General features: G+C 47.0%; 1 protein-coding gene across 1 annotated transcript in view; it reads left to right on the top strand.

Annotated features, from left to right (window-relative positions):
• GPR84 (G protein-coupled receptor 84) overlaps positions 1–19,664 on the top strand; it is a 129,728-nt gene extending 110,064 nt beyond the window's left edge. The window contains exon 3 of the transcript XR_014561704.1: positions 19,497–19,664. The gene's annotated coding sequence lies outside the window, so the exon portion shown is untranslated. The remainder of the gene's footprint in view (positions 1–19,496) is intronic.
• Positions 19,665–19,835: the final 171 nt, after the last annotated feature.

Here is a 19,835-nt window from a genome sequence, read left to right as displayed (position 1 = left end):
ATACAAATAAAAAAAGACAGCAATGGGTAAAAAGGGCAATCAAATGACCAAGATTATCGTTCAGACAGTGGCCCTTAATCTCATTGCACCCTCCATAAATCTAGCAACCTTCGCTGTTGTCTGGTCATTTTGATCTGATAAAAGAAAGAACAATGTGGCCTCAATGGACCCGGGTTAGGCATGGCCACTCACGTCAACGGGTCTACTCTTGAGTAAAAAAAATAGGGGAGCGACTTCCGCATAAATACGCATTTTTAAAAAACTATAGTCCGGCCCCCGACAGTGTTTGAGGGACAGTGAACCGGCCCCCTGTTTAAAAAATTTGAGGACCCCTGCTTCTGTCTTTCTGTTCCATGCATGCATTGTTTGTTTTAAGCATCACATGTGCATAAGAAGGGGAAGGGCTGTGAGGAAGGTCCACAGCTTAGTGGTAGAGTGAGTGCCTTGCATGCAGAAAGTGCCAGGTTCAATCCCTGACATTTCTAGGTAGGGCTGCAAAAGAATCCTTTCCTGAAATTCTGGAGAGTTGCTGCCAGCCAGTGATAGTGATAGTGAGCTGGATGGACCAATGGTATAATTTGGTGTAAGGTAAACAACAGCTTGGAGGACGCAGGTGGCGCTGTGGGTTAAACCACAGAGCCTAGGGCATGCCGATCAGAAGGTCGGCGGTTCGAATCCCCGCAATGGGGTGAGCTCCCGTTACTCGGTCCCTGCTCCTGCCAACCTAGCAGTTCGAAAGCACGTCAAAGTGCAAGTAGATAAATAGGTACCGCTCCAGCGGGAAGGTAAAAGGTGTTTCTGTGTGCTGCTCTGGTTAGCCAGAAGCTGCTTAGTCATGCTGGCCACATGACCCGGAAGCTGTACACCAGCTCCCTCGTCCTATAAAGCGAGATGAGCGCTGTAACCCCAGAGTCAGCCACGACTGGACCTAATGGTCAGGGGTTACCTTACCTTACCTTACCTAAACAACAGCTTGGGTTGCAATTCAACTGAGTTCTAAAGCAAATGGTTCCCTGTGTCCTCTTGCCCCCACCAAAAAAACAACAACTGTTCTGGGGATTCCTCTCACCCTCTGGAGGAGATTAGGGAACAGTGTGGGGCATGCACAGGGGATGGGAGATTGAAGTCCCATTGCACTAACACAGTTGTTTAGCTGAATGCCACCCCTTGGTTTGTTCTTGTCCTTGCTGTGCTGCACTGCACAGTAGGGTCCTGGATGAATTCTAAGAAACTCATTTAAGAGGCATAATCATGAACATCCCACGCCACTTTCAAGTCCTTGAAGGAAAGGTGAGCATCATCCCATACTTATCACTTTCCGATTCACACACACACAAAAATCCAGTATTTTGTGCAATACCTTCCAATCAGCTCTAACACTCCAACTTGAATTTGCCATGGTGTGACTGAATTGAATCCCTTCCAAAAATATTGACTGTTCAGAAGTTCCCCTATCTCTACTCAGACGTAAGTCGAATTCTATGAGGCTTATTCCCAGGTAAGTGGGGTTAGGATGGAATTCAAAGTTGCACTAAAGCAATCTTTCTGTCAGGACAAGAATTTCTGCTTGCCAGACAGAACATACCGTTCCAACTTTTGGTGACTCAAAACTGGGGCTTGCCTCTTCTGGGATGTGTTCCCGGGCAAGTCACATGACCCGTGCCTCACTCTCGTCCTGAAAAAAGCACTTTTTTCAAGGGGGTGGGGGGAGCACAAAGATCACAGCATCCAAAATGGCCACTGTGATCTCACACAGAAAAATTAAATGTCCCATTGTTTTCTAGGGCACTTAGCCAGTGTGGACAGAACCATCACCCGTTTCCCCCCGTTCTGGGGGTCCTGAGCCCCACAAGCAGATATCGGGAGGGAGCAGGGGTTGCACAGGATTGGGGGGGGGGAGTCCCTTTGCACTAGCGTGACTCCTTACACTGGCTTTGGCTAGCAGAACAACTTAGCTGAATCCGTCCCTTAGTTTGATTTATAGAAAGATAGATGGATGTGTGTGTATTCTTACTAATAAAATGTCAACTGCACTTTGGCATAGATCTAACCATTGTTTGACAGGGAACAAACTAGTAGGTGATGAAGATACTTTTGCAGACATATTACTCTGTGGTGCACTGACTGGGCAAAAGGAGCAGGGAGAGGCAAGGAGAAATGGTCCCGTCAACAATATATAGTAATGTCGGGAAAAGTGCAATTTGGGGAAGATACATTTTTGAGTTTCTAAGGCAGCTGAGCAAACATTGCATATATATTAAGCAAACAAAACCTTGTTATCTCCGAGGCCCTGACTAGTGCAGCATTTTTGATCCCCTTCTTAACACGTGTTTCAGCTGACTGATGTCAAAGAGGTCTGCAAATTGTGACAGTGCTTGTTGGAAAGAAACAGGCATTGCACCAATAAACTACCGTATTTTTCACTCTATAAGACGCACCAGACCACAAGACGCACCTAGTTTTTGGAGAAGGAAAACAAGAAAAAAAATATTCTGAATCTCAGAAGCCAGAACAGCAAGAGGGATCGCTGCGCAGTGAAAAGTGAGTCTTATAGAGCAAAAAATACGGTATGTGTGAGCACCTTGGGTTCTGCAATAAGTGCTTAAGATTCTTACAGTGAAATTAATGGGTTTTTATTAATGTGCTTAGCTGGAGCAGGATTGTGCCTATGCTCCACACGATCAATCACAAACAACTCAGCCTCTGACCGTCTCTGAGATGTTTCCTGGGTGGGGCGGCCCCATTCCCCATCCTTTGGTATCTCCCTTACTTATCTTGTCCATATTGTATCTGTGTGTATCAATTGCTGGGACAACTAAATGCCCTTCTAAAATCTAGTGCGTTCCATGCTTGTCTCAGCCTGTCTTGAGTGGGGATTGGGAAACTGGGCTCAGGACAATTCAGTTCCGCATAGTGCAGAGGTCCTCAAGGTCCCTGTCTCTTTAAGAGCAGCCCCTGGTAGGGAGGTGCTGATGTAAGAAGATTAAAGAGTCACCCTGATGGGGATGGATGTTAATGGAAGTGTTTCACTAAGTGGCTGGCGCTCAGCGCAGCCCAGAGGGCAATGACATGGTGAATCCGTCATCATAACAGCCTTGCCATCCTGTCCGTAAATCACCCACTCCGCCCAGCTGCAAGGAACCAGCCTCCCCACTAGATCAGGACTCGTCTCCCTACATCTAAACCCAGGTTCAGCTCTCGCATACGGTTGGCGGAGGAAGCAGAAACAAGTGTACTGCAGAGGGAAGAGCTTGTAGTCTGCACACTCATTCATTGCATACCACAAATGGATTTGCTCTCCGTTTCCTTCCTGGAAGATGGAAACAATCTGAACCCCACAGCTAAGGACGACAGAACTAGAAAGAGGGTCCTATCTTCAGGTCTTCTTAACACCTGAGAGGGCCTGTGGACAAGGAGGCAGTGTTCTATGTATTTGGCTCCCAGGACATTTAAGGCTTTCATGGGAGCACCTTGAATTGGGCCCAGAAATCACAGAACCATCATCATCATCATCATCATCATCATCATTTTTTATTTATATCCCGCTCTCCCCAGCCGAAGCCAGGCTCAGAGCGTCTAACAACAGTAAAATAATACAGCATTCTAAAATCAATTCATTATAAAATCAGTTCAAATCAAATTAATGGCAACCATTGGGCTAGAGTTCTGTGAGGATTATCAAAGGAGGGGGTCAGGCTGTGCCTTGGCCAAAGGCCTGGTGGAACAGCTCTGTCTTGCAGGCCCTGCGGAAAGATGTCAAGTCCCGCAGGGCCCTAGTCTCTTGTGACAGAGCGTTCCACCAGATCGGAGCCGCAGCCGAAACAGCCCTGGCTCTGGTTGAGGCCAACCTAACCTCCCTGTGGCCCGGGACCTCCAAGATGTTTTTGTTTGAAGACCGTAAGGTCCTCCGTGGGACATACCAGGAGAGGCGGTCCCGTAGGTACGAGGGTCCTAGGCCGTATAGGGCTTTAAAGGTTAAAACCAGCACCTTAAACCTGATCCTATATTCCATCGGGAGCCAGTGCAGCTGGTACAGCACTGGGTGAATGTGATCCCACAGCAAGGACCCCGTAAGAAGTTAGAAGTTGGAAAGGGTCCTGAGGATCATCTAAGTCCAATCCTCCCCCCCCCCTGCAATGCAGGAATATGCAGCCATCCCATACAGGGATCAAACCTGCAACCTTGGTGTGTTATCAGCACCACAATCTAACCAACTGGGCTGTTTAAAAACAGGGGTTGCTTCAAGTTCTGAATGGAAGCCCAGCCACTAATTTTGCTGCGGTATTTTGGACCAGTTGACGTTTCCAGATAGTCTTCAAGGGCAGCCCCATGTAAAGCACATTGCTGTAATCCAGCCTGAAAGTTACTGAAGTATAGAGTACAGTGGTCAAGTCATCTCAGCCCCAAAGGGCTATGGCTAGCCAGCCATAGCTGGAAAAATACTTCTAGCCACCAGAACCTGCAGTGACAATTCTCCTAGTACCCTGGATCCAGACCTGCTCCTTCTAGGAATGTGTAGGCCACCTGACCATCTCAAGAGCTCAGAACACATAAGACAACAGTCTTTTTAAGATTCAGCTTCGATTTATTGGACCACATCCAACACATCACAACCTCCAAGCACCGATCTAGCCCCTCAACTCACTGCTCCCCAATTCAAATGGAACAGAGATGCAAGAGCAGGGAATCGTCTGCATATTGGTGATACTGCACTCCACTCTCCTGATGACAATTCCCAGCTGTTTTCAGATAGATGTTAAACAGCATGGGGGACAACAGCATGGGATGCTACAGGATAACTCCTACGGCACCAAGTCATGCTCTACTGCATAACTACCCTATCCTGGAAGGAGGAGCAAAACCACTAATGTACAGTGCCCCCAACCTCCTGAGCCATTCCCAAAAGATATCATGTCCAGGGGTATTGAAAGTCAACACGAGGTCAAGGAGAATGAGCACAGTCCCATGGTCTCACTCCTAGCAAATTTCATCTTTTTTTTTTGTTAGAGTGTTTAATAATTTTCCAATAAAAACATCCAATTAACATTCAAATCATAATCCAATAAAAATTTTAAAATCCAATTGTCTTCCGAATTTAGTTCTGGTTTTACGGCTTCCCACGGCCTGAACTTCAAAGCAACTCTGAATTCTCAGTCCTGCCTCTCACGATATTTCCATATTTCTATATCCGATTTTATCTCTCCAGACTTCTTTGCCTCTAGCTCTCTAGCAAATGTCATCAACCAGGGCAATTAAGTCACATCATGCACGCATGACTGTCCGTCCCCGCCCCCAATGTTGGGGGCAGCTCAGTGCCTCTGGTGGGGCCCCGACCCATGCAGAATGGAGAACCAGCATTTAGTCCAAACCACACCCAGGGGTGAACTATCCCTGACAATGGGACCCTCCACACAAACACCAAAGTATTGCCAATCTACTGTATGGCAAAGATCAGGTGGTATGTGTGGCTAAAAGTGTCAGGCCAGCAACGCACACACGCCATACATTTAAAGCACATGACTTCCCCCCTGCCCAACAATCTTGGAAACAGAGCTACAATTCCCAGAATCCTTCAGCTACAGTTCCCAGAACTCTGTGAGAAAAGCTTTAGATATATGCAGTGTATGCAGTCTGGTAAGAGTCCCACCGTTTCAGAATTTAGATTCAGGTAAGTAGCCGTGTTGGCCTGACTGACGCAGACCAAGAATAAATAAATAAATAAAAAAATTTAAATGCTCAGTAGCACCTTAGAGACCAACTAAGTTTGTTCTGGGTATAAGCTTTCATGTGCATGCATGCTTCTTCTGTTTCAGTGTATCTGAAGAAGTGTGCATGCACACGAAAGCTTATACCCAGAACAAACTTATTTGGCCTCTAAGGTGCTACAGGACAATTTTTTAACCATTTCATAAGATACTTTTCTTTAGAAATGGCAAGCAAAGTTTGCATTCATAGAATCATGGAGCTGGAAAGGACCCCAAGGGTCATCTATCCCAGCCCCCTGCAGCTCAGGAATCACAGCCAGCTAGAATCAGAGGGACGCGGGTGGCGCTGTGGTCTAAACCACTAAGCCTAGGGCTTGCCAATCAGAAGGTCGGCGGTTCAAATCCCCGCAACAGGGTAAGCTCCCGTTGTTTGATTCCAGCTCCTGCCAACCTAGCAGTTCGAAAGCCCGTCAAAGTCCAAGTAGATAAATAGGTACTGCTCCAGCGGGAAGGAGGAAGAACTGTGAGGGGAGAGACTCCATCAGACAAGGCCTCTTTCCACCTGCCTTGCTCTGCCCTCTGTTTCTCAATGTGTATTGTATTGTTTTATGTACTGGGGCTTGCCGTTGTTTATTGATTATAGTTTAGATATTATTGTGGATTTCTGTTTAACTTTTATATGTTGATATTATTATTTTATACTATTCTAATGATTGTTGAATGTTACTTTTTTGATGGAGGTTGCCTATTTTAAAGTTATGTTTTATTATCACATTTTTGTACAGTGGTACCTTGCAAGACGAATGCCTCGCAAGACGAAATAGTTTTCCGTTTTTTCAGTCGTTCCACAAGACGAATTTCCCTATGGGCTTGCTTCGCAAGACGTTTCGTCTTGCGAGTTCTTGAAAGTTTGTTTCCTTTTTCTTAAAGCCACTAAGCCGTTAATAGCCACTAAGCCGCTAAGCCGCTAATAGCCGTGCTTCCCAAGACGAAAAAACCGCAAGACAAAGAGACTCGCGGAACGGATCAATTTCATCTTGCGATGCACCACTGTATTGCATTAGATTGTTATAAGATGCACATTTTTTGTTTCTTCAGCTTGTAAACCGCCTTGGGTATTGTAAGATAGAAAGACGGTATACAAATTAAAAATGAAGATTATGATGATGAGGTAAACGGCGTTTCCGTGCTCTGCTCTGGTTCGCCAGAAGAGGCTTAGTCATGCTGGTCACATGACCCGGAAGCTGTATGCCGGCTCCCTTAGCCAGTAAAGCAAGATGAGCGCCGCAACCCCAGAGTCGGTCACAACTGGACCTAACAATCAGGGGCCCTTTGCCTTTAGAATCATAGGACTCACAATGCCGCCACCCCCAATCAAAAAAGTATTGCCAATCCATTCACATACAGGGAGTGCCTCTGAGGAGCTGGATCCTGCCCTTCTTAAAAGGGCACTCCGGGGCTAAGCCGTGAGTTATTTTGTACATTTGGGGAGAACAGCTAGTGACTCAGAAGCCTTACAAACAGATGTGTGGCATCTGGGCATGCTATGCAGGGGGCGGGGTGGAAATTCACTTAGTACTAGAGAGGGAAGGGGGAGAAAATGTGTTCACAACGTGGCAATCACAGTTTCTGCACGGTACACAAAACAAAATAATGTCCAGGTGATGGCAAGAAAACCATACTGGATTCAATAAGCACTGAAGTTGGAGGCTGGCTGGACTTCTTGGCCTTGCCCAGATGAAATTGATCCGGCCACATCATCGTAACTGCAGAAGTTTCTTACACTTCCCCTTGGATGCAAACAAGCTACAAGATAGATAGATTCTATCTACCTAGAAAATTGTTTTTTATTCACTCACCCACACCCAGTGAAAGACCCATTCCAGATATCTTTACTCGAGACAGAGCTGAGATTCAGGCATCAAGATTCAATCTGGCATCACAAGCATGGGAGGAGAGAAAGAAAAACAGGAAAAAACCCCAAATGGTTTGGAAACGTTACCATGGGCCTTTTTTAAAAGCCAATAAAATTGTGCCTGTATATACAGGATACTAAAAATGAACAAATAAAGCCCCAGATTTCTGGAGTCCAGCTTCATCTAAATATTGAATGAATTTTGAAATTGCTGGCATAGGGGAGCAGCGAAGGATATGAGAGCTGCAAGCCATGTAAACGCTGTTCGAAACCCCATCTCAGCCAGGCAACTTTGGAGCAATCCTTTCTTTTCCCAGGGGTGCAACTGAACACGAAGGGTGCTTACACGTGCAACCTTTGAAACAAACAGGGGTTCCTCCCCCCGCCCCCACCCAGTGCACTTTTATACATTAGCAGTTTGCAATTGTATACTCCTTGGCGTGATTCCATAATCTGAAATGGCAACTACTATCTGTTGAGGCAGAGAGCTGGTGTAAAAAGTGCTAATAATAATAATAATAATAATAATAATAATAATAATTTAATAATAATATTCTTATTTGCACCTCACCGATCTGACTGGGTTGCCCCAGCCACAGTGGGTGGCTTACAACATACCGGTATATAAAAACACAATAAATCATTACACGTTAAAAGGCTTGCCTGCAGATGTCTCCTAAATGTTATACAGTGGTACCTCGGGTTACAGACGCTTCAGGTTACAGACTCCGCTAACCCAGAAATAGTACCTCGGGTTAAGAACTTTGCTTCAGGATAAGAACAGAAATCGTGCTCCAGCAGCGCGGCGGCAGCAGGATGCTTCAGGTTAAGAACAGTTTCAGGGTAAGAACAGACCTCCAGAACGAATTAAGTACTTAACCCGAGGTAGCACTGTATAATTACTCATCTCCTTGACATCTGATGGGAGGGTGTTCCACAGGGTGGGTGTGGGATGTAAACCACTGGAGCAGTCAAGTATAGCATCACCTGTTTTGCTAGAGTGGTCATGAAGGGGATGTTGAACTTCCTGTTACACCTGACTGGAGCATCCTTCTTTTGCATGTGACTAGTAGGCGGGCGTGACCTTTCCAGACCTGGTAAAAGGCCAAGTCACATAGCCATCTCCCTTCTTTTTCGTCCTGCCTGCTTTCTGCTTCACCTGGACTGCACTACTGGCTGTCAGTCAGCAGTCCCTAGGTTATCTCCCATATGGGGTAAACCTGTTTTGTACATATTTGTAACTTTAAGCCTAAAGCCTGCCTTCAGGGATCACACTGCTCTGCCTGATTGTGAGTAAAACTACTTTTGTTACTTATCAATAAGACTGTTGTGTCTTTATTCTTTTAGGAGGGATTCAAGAGGTCTTACCAGGAACACCTCAATCTGGAGAAGCCAGATTCAATTGCTTATTATCTTAAGAGACTCACACCAGTCTGCAACCAGCTTTCTGCTATGTAAATGCACTCTGCTGTGTAAAGAAACTTGCTAGCGCGAGTTAGGAAGGATTACATTAATCAATATATCCTCTCCTATTACCCACAACTTTCCCACAGTGGGTGTCACTACCAAAAAGACCCTCTACCTGGTTTCCTGTAGTTTTACTTTTCACAGTGAGGGAACCACCAGAAGGCCTGGAACTCTGTGTTTGGTCTGAATGATGGGGGTGGAAACGCTCCTTCAGGTATACAGGGCAAAGGCTGTTTAGGGCAACAGCTCAATAGCAGTTGGGAGAGGGGTAATCCTTTATCCCTTGTGTCAGTCCCTCCCCCCAGTGAAAATCCAAACCCACACATCCCCCAAAGCTGCTACTTGCCTTGTGGTAAAAACACAAAGCTACCCTACAGGTAGCCCCTATTCTAGCCTCCACCCCACACCTGCAATATAGGGATATTACAACTGGCCTACCATACATAGCTATTGTTAAGTGTCGGTCAGGTAACGTATGGGAAGCGTTTGCAACACTTGAAATGTGCTTTATAAACACTGAGCATGTTTAATAAATTACAAAATCCAAGAACGATCAGTTAGCAGTAATTGCCTAAAATAACTAGGGTTGGGAGTTGATTGGTAAGTAATTTTTTGTTGATTAATCATCTGCCTTGTACCTGATTAAATAAACTTGCATATTACCGAAACCTCCCTCCTGGTGCTTTTTCGAGAATACTGAAGGAAGGGTAAGATTTAATGCACAGAAGTTGCTACTCATTATCAGAGACGGAACCATCATTTATAATTTTAGCTGTCATTCTCTGTTAAAGTAATACATACACTAGCGCGCTAAAATGGCCTCTCAGAATAAGCAGCCGTGCCCTTAACTCTCAGCATCATCATGATTAGAAATCTGCCCTCATGATTAATGTCAGCCCCCAGCAATTAGTCAACTAAAGCTCTAGTTGCTTAACCTACCAATTACGTTGACTGAAGCTTGCAACTCTACCAATAGCTATGAAAAGCAGAGGCAGGAAACCTCAGGCCCTGGGACTGTCTGTGGCCTTCTGGGCATCCGTTTCTGGCCCTCAGGACTCTGCCCATGCCCTAGCTGGCTCCCAGCTCTCCTTGAGTTGCTTTGCCCAGCTAGAATGTGTTCCTGTGTGTGTTTAGAAATCTCTGACTTAACGACTGGCTGGAATGTAGTCTACTGTAGTGGCATAGTGTGGGTGAGCAGGAGGACCGTGACCTCGGGTGCAAATTTCTCAGAGGGTACAGCTAGGTGCCCCCATGACAGGTACCCTCATTGAGGCCAGAGCTGCGGGGAGGCAATCCACACCTGGGTAGACCTTCAGGGCTGCAGCAGTGGCGGCACCTCCTCCTCCTCATGGCTGGCAAAGGGACATCTATGCCTGCCCCACCCTGGACTGGCCAAAAGGAAGGGAGGGGGAGGGCAGTGGCAGTGCCCACCAAGGAGGGAGGAAGACATTACCCAGAGCATCTCGCTGCAAGGAGAAGGGGGAAAGGCAACAACAGCAGTGTTCCTGGCTTTGCATTTCTCTTCCTTATCTCTGCTCCCAGGTTGGGGCAAGTTTGCAAGGAGAGGCACCCTTGATTAGACACTTGCCGGCAAAGGGAATGACTCTTGCCCAGTCTACCAGGGAAATGCAACACTTGCTCTGTCCCGGGCTCAGGCAACCCACGCTACACCTCTAGCCTACCGTACAAAGGTAAGAGTCAAGTCTGTTGCTCCACCAGGGCCTGTAGACGGAGCCCCTTCTGTTTCTCCTCCCGCTTCGCTGAAGGGGCGCTGCGCAGAGAGGGAAAGCTCTCCAGCGAAGCGAAGCCAGGAGAGCAAGAGGGATCGGTGCGCACGCATCCCTCTTGCTCTCCTGGCTTCAGCGAAAGCAACGCGAAGCCATGGAGCCTGCATTCGCTCCATGAGACGCACACACATTTCCCCTTTTTAGGAGGGGGCAAGTGTGTCTTATAGAGCAAAAAAGATGGTAATCAAATGCCATTTTTAAAAAGGAAATCTCATCCTTTTTGGTGCTCCTGCTTTGCTGGTGCCCTAATCATGTGCCTAGTCTGTTTGCTGGTTAATGCAGCACTGGAACACCACCCTCTTTTGCTACTGGCCACACCCTAGAAGGCTGCTCATAAACAGATGCAGTTCTCAGGCATAGAGAAGTTCTCCACTTGGGTGTTGAGGGTTGTCGTTTAAATCTGCAATCTGAAGCCCACCCAGATGGAAGTAAGGGTGTGTTAACAACATTACTGCACAGTGAAGTTGGGAGGCTGCGGGGAGGGAGGCCGCACAGCTTTCTCTGCTAGCTAGCTGATCACGTCAGCTGGGCTCCCATTCCTTTGCCCTAACAGGTGTTCACGCCTCAACTAGACACAAATTAGAAACGGCTTAAGGACTCCACTGGGTGTGAAGCTGGTTTCGGATAACGTGTGGGAATTGTGAACACAACCTAAGTCCAATGAAATCAATGGGACTTCCTTCTGAGTAGACTGCAGCACTATTCATATTTACCTGGGTGGGAGTAAGCCATATTGAACTCACAGAGGGATGTGCTTCCAAATCAGCATGGCACTACTGGTCTGAATCACATCCCATGAGGTTTGCTGATGCAGAACAGTAGTGGAAAGGAGTCGTTGCAAAATGGAACATGCACTGTAGCCAATGCAGATGTTTCATTCCCATTTCAGAGATGGGTGGTGAGTACATAGCGGATATGTCTTATACAGTGTCAGATATTATACCACCTTTCCCTGCCTGGTGATTATCTGAGCAAGATGAGTATTAAACTCTAAAGCTAATTTAAATATGGAAACAGATTCAGGGTTTTTTGGCTTATCCATACTTATAATCCAAATTGAATACATCGGAGAACATATATAAATGAATTCCCAATGAGCTGTCCAGGACCCACCAGATGGTCTTTAGGTTTGCCTAATTGAAGCGGATTGAACTATTCTCTTGCAGTAGAAAATATATCCACTTTAAAAAAAGAAATGGACTTCTTGTGGTTAGGAAAGTGACAGGGAAATGCATTTTAAAGTATGGAATGAGCACATGATTAACAGGAAGCCGAATAACACCCCTCAAGCAAATCAGGATGAATGCTGATTGTTGTATAACTCTGAAGAAACAAATAAGAACAAATGTTCAATAAGGACTGGACTTTATCTAACCTCTGCAAAAGCTTTGTGCAAGCAAATCAGAATGAAAACAGGCCGTCTGGAAGGGACCTTTCTCACATTAATAGTGCAATTTGAACCATGTTTACTCAGATGGAACATCCACTAATCTAAATGGGGAATATTCTGTAGTTAAACAATCCTATAAGGTCTACACAGAAGCAACTGTGTACTCAGAAGTAACTCCCACGGGGTTCAAAGGGAATAGGATTCCAGTCTAAGACCTGTGCCACAGATCACAGGCACTGGGCGCTGAGCCAATAGGGCGCCACAGCTATGATGCAGGATGGAAAACAAAAGGCATGAGAGGCACCAGATTTTGGTGTCACACAGGGCAGCGCTAAAATGTGAGACCCCAAGGTATGCCACTGCATGGATTGCATAAGAAAAGCTCAGATCTAATGTTTGCCTTAATCCTGGACCATTCCTGACCTGTCCCATGGAGGGGGGAGGAATCACCTCATAGATGGTGTTCTTTATATGGATGGGTAATGAAGGGACCTAGCTGCTTGCAACATTTCCAGTTTCCCGTTCAAGCAGGAGCACAAGGAGATGCTCTGAAAACTACTCCCAGAATCAATAACCATATGTATCTCATTGTGCAATTCACAGGTACACAGGGATGCCTCCTTCACTGAACAGCATGGCTTGGGTTATTGCTGTACCACTGTACCAGAACCAGTGCCAGGCTAGTTAGTGCCTTGGCAGAACTAACTACAGTGGTAGCTCGGGTTACATACACTTCAGGTTACAGACTCCGCTAACCCAGAAATAGTACCTCAGGTTAAGAACTTTGCTTCAGGAAGAGAACAGAAATCGTGCAGCGGCAGAGGGAGGCCCCATTAGCTAAAGTGGTGCTTCAGGTTAAGAACAGTTTCAGATTAAGAATGGACCTCCAGAACAAATTAAGTACTTAACCCGAGGTACCACTGTACTTGATCCCCCCCCCCAAAAAAATTGGCTAACTTCAATTTTCAAAAAAAAGCAAGTGTTTGTAGAAATGCTAAAATTCTTCAAAATATAAAATGAAAATATTATCAGAAATGTATAAAACACAACAAAAACCTAATCAGTATAAAACTGTGCCCCTCAAAGGTCAATAACGCACCACCCTGAGGCTTGCGCCCTGGGTGGCTGCCTAGCACCCGGCTAGCAATGTCAAAATGTCACGGATCAAATCTTCGAACGTGTGAAAGGGAGAGAAGAACCCACAGAAGGCGGGTGCCTTCTTCGTCTGTTCACACACCAGACATTTTTTAAAAAGGAAACCTCACTCACTGCCTCCGCCCAGAATCCTGGGAACTATAGTTTACCCCTCGCGGAGCTACAATTCCCAACACGCAGCGGATTTTGACATCGCGCTGAAATGGAATCCACTGTGACGGAATCCACCGGTTCGGCGGCCAGCGACCCTTCTGGGTGGGAGGGAGGGAAAGCGAAGAAGCAGGCAGGTCTTGTCTTTTGTTAAAGCAGCGCTGCTGGGCAGTGGCGTAGTGTGGGTTGTCAGCACCCGGGGCAAGGCAAGTTATTTGCGCCCCCTAACCCGTGGATTTGCGCCCCCTAACCCTAACCCCCAAATGTTGCGCCCGGTGCGGCCGCCGCCCCCCCTGCACCCCCCACGCTACGCCACTGCTGCTGGGGGCGGTGGGCAGGTTTGGGGGCTTCGGAATGACACCACTTTCTCCCGACCGGGGCAAGAGAAAGGCGAAGCGCAGCAGCGAGGGAAAGTGAAAGAAAGAGAAAGCGGAGGCGGGGAGGAGCCACCGCCTGAGCCCCTGGGGAGACATTCCACGCTGCAGCTGCAGCCCGCCGCTCCCTCCGCCAAGCCCGGCTCATAAATTACTTTCCCCCCTCCCGCGCCCGTCCTCCCTGCGAAACGCAGGGACCGGCCAATAGCGCGGCGTCCATCAATAACCCTGTCAAGAGCCAGCCAATCAGCGGGGGCCCTAAATCAGAGCTGTCAGCCTAGCCAGCCAATAGGAGCAGCCGAGCCGTAAATCTGTTAAAAGAGGGGAAAGAGGCGGGGGGGGGAGAGCGAGCGAGCCAAGAATCGATTTGCGCGGAGACCTTTGGAATTGGGGAGGGGGGAGTGCGCGAAAGGAGGAAGGGGCGAGCGAGCGTTAAGCAAAAAAATGAGGAGGGGGAAAGGACACCCCCATTCTCCCAATATACCGGGAGAGGGTCTCCTAGGGGTGCACGGCATACTGTAACTTATCAGGGCTGGCCTGATAAGAGGACCTCAGGCAGCGAGATGTTCAGAGGCTGTAAATCATCTTTCTCCCACCCACCAAACTCCGCCAAGGTTCCTTTCTGATGTAAATCTTCCCTCACCCCCTTCTTCTCTGGTGGGGATTGGGGTGTCGTTTTGAGCCTTCCCCCCCCCTCAAGTGCCAAAATGTCTTGGGCCGGCGCTGTACCTTGCCCAGTGTGCAACATCCCACGGTCCTAGATGTCTACTTAATGCTCTGTGGTCTATGCCACCCTTTGCTAAACTGGGTGTGCCCCCCAAGTGCTTGGCGCTACAACTCCCATCAGTCCCAGCCGGCACAGCTTCCCCTACACACCGGCCCAATGCTGTATGAGCCCGATGGGAATTGCTGTACAGTGTTGCCTCAGGGTACATACGCTTCAGGTTACAGACTCCGCTAACCCAGAAATAGTACCTTGGGTTAAGAACTTTGCTTCAGGATGAGAACAGAAATCGTGCTCCGGCGGTGCAGCAGCAGTAGGAACCCCCATTAGCTAAAGTGGTGCTTCAGGTTAAGAACAGTTTCAGGTTAAGAACGGACCTCCAAAACGAATTAAGTACTTAACCCGAGGTACCACTGTACTGTACCTCCATTGCTCATATGGCATTCTCCTCCAAATCATGGCCTTCCCTCACTTTCTCCACAGTCAATCCTGATTTTCGCAAACTCTCTCTTTTTCAGAATATCTCTGGTACAAGAAATATCTTGTACCAGAGATATTTTCAGAATATCTCTGGTACAAGGAAAGGAAAAGTGTGGGAAAGCAGTGATTTGGAAGTGAACGTGTGCTCTGGCGGCAGCAGGAGGCCCCATTAGCTAAAGTGGTGCTTCAGGTTAAGAACAGTTTCAGATTAAGAACGGACCTCCAGAACGAATTAAGTTCCTAATCCGAAGTACCACTGTACCTGGTTAGTACCAGCTTTGTACCCAGGTGGCGAAGGCTGGTCTATATTGAGTTCAGGGGTGCCAACTTGAATAAAATATGGGGGGGGTGTCAGATAAGCCCTGCCCCGCATAATCGATCGCATGACGTGGCATGCACACATCATTTGAATGGCAATACCCATCAACTTTAAGGGGAGGCCTGACCACCTCAAATATTTTATGGGGGTGGGGCAAGGGACCTCAGCCCCTAGGAGTTGGCTCCTATGATTGACTGGCAAGATTTCAGATGGGGAGCCTTTGCCCACTGGAAATTATGGAGGCTGAACTGCTGCAAAGGCTTTTTTGTGGGTGGGGGGTAGGGGTGGGCAAGCTACTGAAAATAACGCCGTTCCCTTCATACCATTTGAAAATAAATGGTTTTGACCAGGAGGATGGGTTCGTAGAAGAGGTAGATTATGCACCTGCCCCATTAAGTGGCAAATGGAAATAGCGTTCCTAGTAATGAACCTAATAATTACCCAGCACCCATTAAGTCATCTCTAGACTATCCTCACAAATCCTGTTACATCATCATGCACTTGCAGCGCAAGCTTAAGAGTCCCCCGACGCAGCACCCTCATTAGCTTAATAGTGGCTGCTGAAGCTGTGCCTCTGAAACACAGACACACACACACACAAAATCAGGGTCTGAATCTGTAGTTATTTTCTCTCCTCTCAGTCCATAGTTATTTACATCACTATACTTTGGCCAACAGCACCCTTCTCACCTGTGGTTTCCAGCAACTGTTATTCAGAAGTAAACTGCCTCCGACAGGTTGTGTACAACAATCAGGGTTGGTAGCCACAATTCTTTAAAACACCAGCAGCAGGCAAAGGAACGACAGATTAAAAGTGCAAGGCTAAAGCTGAGCCACACAGTGAAAACATTAAAAGGCTGAGCAAACAGGCACATCTTCACAGTTGCCACCAAAATGACAGCAAAGTGGACATGGGCATGCTATAGGCACATTGCAGATAGTAGCCATCTAGCCTTTAATCTTTTTTTTAAAAAAAAGATTCTGTCTATTATTATTATTATTATTATTATTATTATTATTATTGCCAAGTTTGAGTCTATTTTTGTGTCCCACTGTTCCTCCGAAGACCTCAAGGCAACATAAACAATTTCTCCCCTCCAATAAAATACACACATCTTTTCCCCTCACAGCAACTCTGTGAAGGGCACCTGCTGAAATCCTGACTTTTAGACAAGTGTTTAAGATGAAGGAGCCTCATCCTCTTTTCACCTGACCATCCTGTGAGGGTCACTAGAAACTGGCCTGTGATCCAGTGCTGGACCACAATCTATATCACCACCTCTTTTCCCCATGCAAGAGGGTGACTGGTTTTGTTCAAAGCTGAGAGGGGGCTAGCCACTGATGACTTAACCAGGTTTCAAAAGTGCAGGAAAATTCAGGACTAATGAATATCCTAGCTCCACAGACAAGTTGCTAAGAATGAATAAAAACAAATATTTACCAGGTGAAAGCATACCATGAAGGACATACAACCACATGTGGAGCTAATATACTGACCATGTGCTGTGGAGAATTTCATTTTACTACACAGCTGTACCCAGCCAGTGGTATGATAAAATTCTCCTAAACGTGTGAGTGGAATGTAGATACTGTCCGTTTTGTTTCATTTATGTCCCAGCCTTTTTTCCCTTTGAACTGAAGGCAGTGTACACAAGCAGGCCTCCCATCCAGGCACTAGACCTGCTGCTTAGCTTTAAGAAGTGCTTTTGGTTCATCCTCTAGCATCAAAAACTCTCTGAACTGTTGGATCCCCATCCCTCAGGGCTGAGATATCACTTGGCCAAATGGTCATCTGTCTTCAGCCTAAAGATATATGTTACTCATTGTATGGATGATGGTCTAGAGCTGGCGTGGGAAATGGTGCTCTAGCCATTGCTGGACTCCAACTCCCATCATCCCTAACCATTGGTTATGCTAAGGTAAAGGTAAAGGGACCCCTGACCGTTAGGTCCAGTCGTTGCCGACTCTGGGGTTGCGGTGCTCATCTCGCTTTATTGGCCGAGGGAGCCGACGTACAGCTTCCGGGTCATGTGGCCAGCATGACTAAGCCGCTTCTGGTGAACCAGAGCAGCGCATGGAAACGCCGTTTACCTTCCTGCCGGAGCAGTACCTATTTTATCTACTTGCACTTTGACGTGCTTTCGAACTGCTAGGTTGGCAGCAGCAGGGACCGAGCAACGGGAGCTCACCCCATCGCGGGGATTCGAACCGCTGACCTTCTAATCGGCAAGTCCTAGGCTCTGTGGTTTAACCCACAGCGCCACCCGCGTCCCTTTGGTTATGCTAGCTGGGTCTAAGTTAAGAGTCCAACAACATCCAGAGAACAGCACGTTCCCTACCCTACAGCGTTAATCTGTTATGGGGGAAAGAAAGAAAGAAAGAAAGAAAGAAAGAAAGAAAGAAAGAAAGAAAGAAAGAAAGAAAGGAAGGAAGGAAGGAAGGAAGGAAGGAAGGAAGGAAGGAAGGAAGGAAAGAAAGAAAGAAAGAAAGAAAGAAAGAAAGAAAGAAAGAAAGAAAGAAAGAAAGAAATTGCATAGATGGAAGGGACCTTGAGAGTCATCTAGTCTAATTCCCTGTAATGCAAGAATCACAGATTAAAAAATCTCTGAAAAAAATATAAGCAGTGTTGTGGTTTTTAATGCTACTACCAGAGACCAACAATAGTCTTTCCAAGAAAGCAGAAGGTGATTTGAGAGAAGCATGTTTTCTATCAAGCAGCTTTTGCAACAACGCAATAAACAGTGTACTGCATATAGGAGGTCATCATATACCAACAACAGGAAGCAATCTTTTTTCCAAAATGCTTTCGACTTTTCAGAACCATCGTCTTAGGCAGGGGTGATTTAGCACACCAGCAAAACCCTTTACTCCAGGTCCAGGGGGTTTCAGTCCGCACAATTCATAGATTGTCAGCACAGGCCACTATGGGTTGTACCGCATGTACAAAGATTGCACTGTGTGAGGATGGCCGGGTGAGGGTGGGAGGAGGAAAGTGAAGAAAAATACCTTGCTTTTGTTGGGCGCATCCCACACTCAGCACAGGAAACTGCCCATATCCTACACTCAGCACAGGAAGCTGCTGTCTGGATGGCTCTTCAGAGATTCACTGCTTTATTGTGGTGAGCTCTTGGAAACAAGGGCCATCTGGAAAACATAAGGTAAAAAAAAAAATTTAAAAAATCAGTTGAAGTCATGGGATTGAGTGGCAGAGAGGGCTTGCAGTCTGCACGGCCTGGCTTTAAGCTACTCAGCTGTGGGCTCACACAAAGGCAGCCTTAGGCGTTTGGCTACCTTAAGCAAAATGCTAAACTAGTCTGGCAAGGGAAGATTTAACTTAATTCCAGAGGCATGTGGGGGCTGGGAGAAGGATGTCAGGTATGCTTGTTCGGCTGATCCCTGATAATCCAAATGACAGACTCAGACCCAGCAGCGTCAGTGCGAGCCTAAAGAGTCAGGGCAATGCAGAAGCTCATTGCATTAACTGCAATATTTTCCCTTCTATGCTCCCCACTCCCTTCTAGGTTATGCTGACAGCAGCCGACCAGCTTCCAAGGAGGGGGAAAGAGACTGGCCAGAAAAGGGCCACTTGTATGTGCACTGGGTGGATCCACACTTGACAGGCTGGGTCTGGATCATGGGTAGGCAAACTGAGGCCCGGGGGCCGGATCCTGCCCAATGGCTTTCTAAATCCAGCCCTCGAACGGTCCAGGAATCAGCGTGTTTTTACATGAGTAGAATGTGCCCTTTTACTTAAAATACATCTGTGGGTTATTTGTGGGGCATAGGAATTCGTTCATTCCCTCCCCCCCAAAATATATATATATATAGTCCGGCCCCCCACAAAAATATAGGACCGGCCCCCTGCTGAAAAAGCTTGCTGACCCCTGGTCTAGATGTTCAGAATGCAGAGGTGTTAAAAGTAGCCAGTGCCACATCGAGGGGGGGGTGCAAGAAATCACATACTTAATACCCCCGCCCTCCCCCCCACATTACCTGCAAAGATAAACGAGCACCTACAATGGAGAGAAAGTTTGTCTGGAGAGCCAGTGTGGTGTAGTGGTTAAGAGCGGTGGACTCGTAATCTGGGGAACCGGGTTCGCTTCCCCACTCCTCCACATGCAGCTGCTGGGTGACCTTGGGCCAGTCACACTTCTCTGAAGTCTCTCAGCCCCACTCACCTCACAGAGTGTTTGTTATGGGGGAGGAAGGGAAAGGAGAATGTTAGCCGCTTTGAGACTCCTTAAAGGGAGTGAAAGGCGGGATATCAAAGCCCTTTCCACTTTTGCATCTGACAATCTTAGTAATGGACATTGTTTGCCTTAATTCAAACTATCTAAAGGGGTGGGAGGGACCTCCGACCCTCTAGGTC

The sequence above is a fragment of the Podarcis gaigeae genome, assembly GCF_964106915.1.
Source record: "Podarcis gaigeae genome assembly, chromosome: 2".
Lineage (NCBI taxonomy): Eukaryota > Metazoa > Chordata > Lepidosauria > Squamata > Lacertidae > Podarcis > Podarcis gaigeae.
Note: the sequence above shows the minus strand (reverse complement) of the source record. Positions and strands in the feature narration are given on the sequence as shown.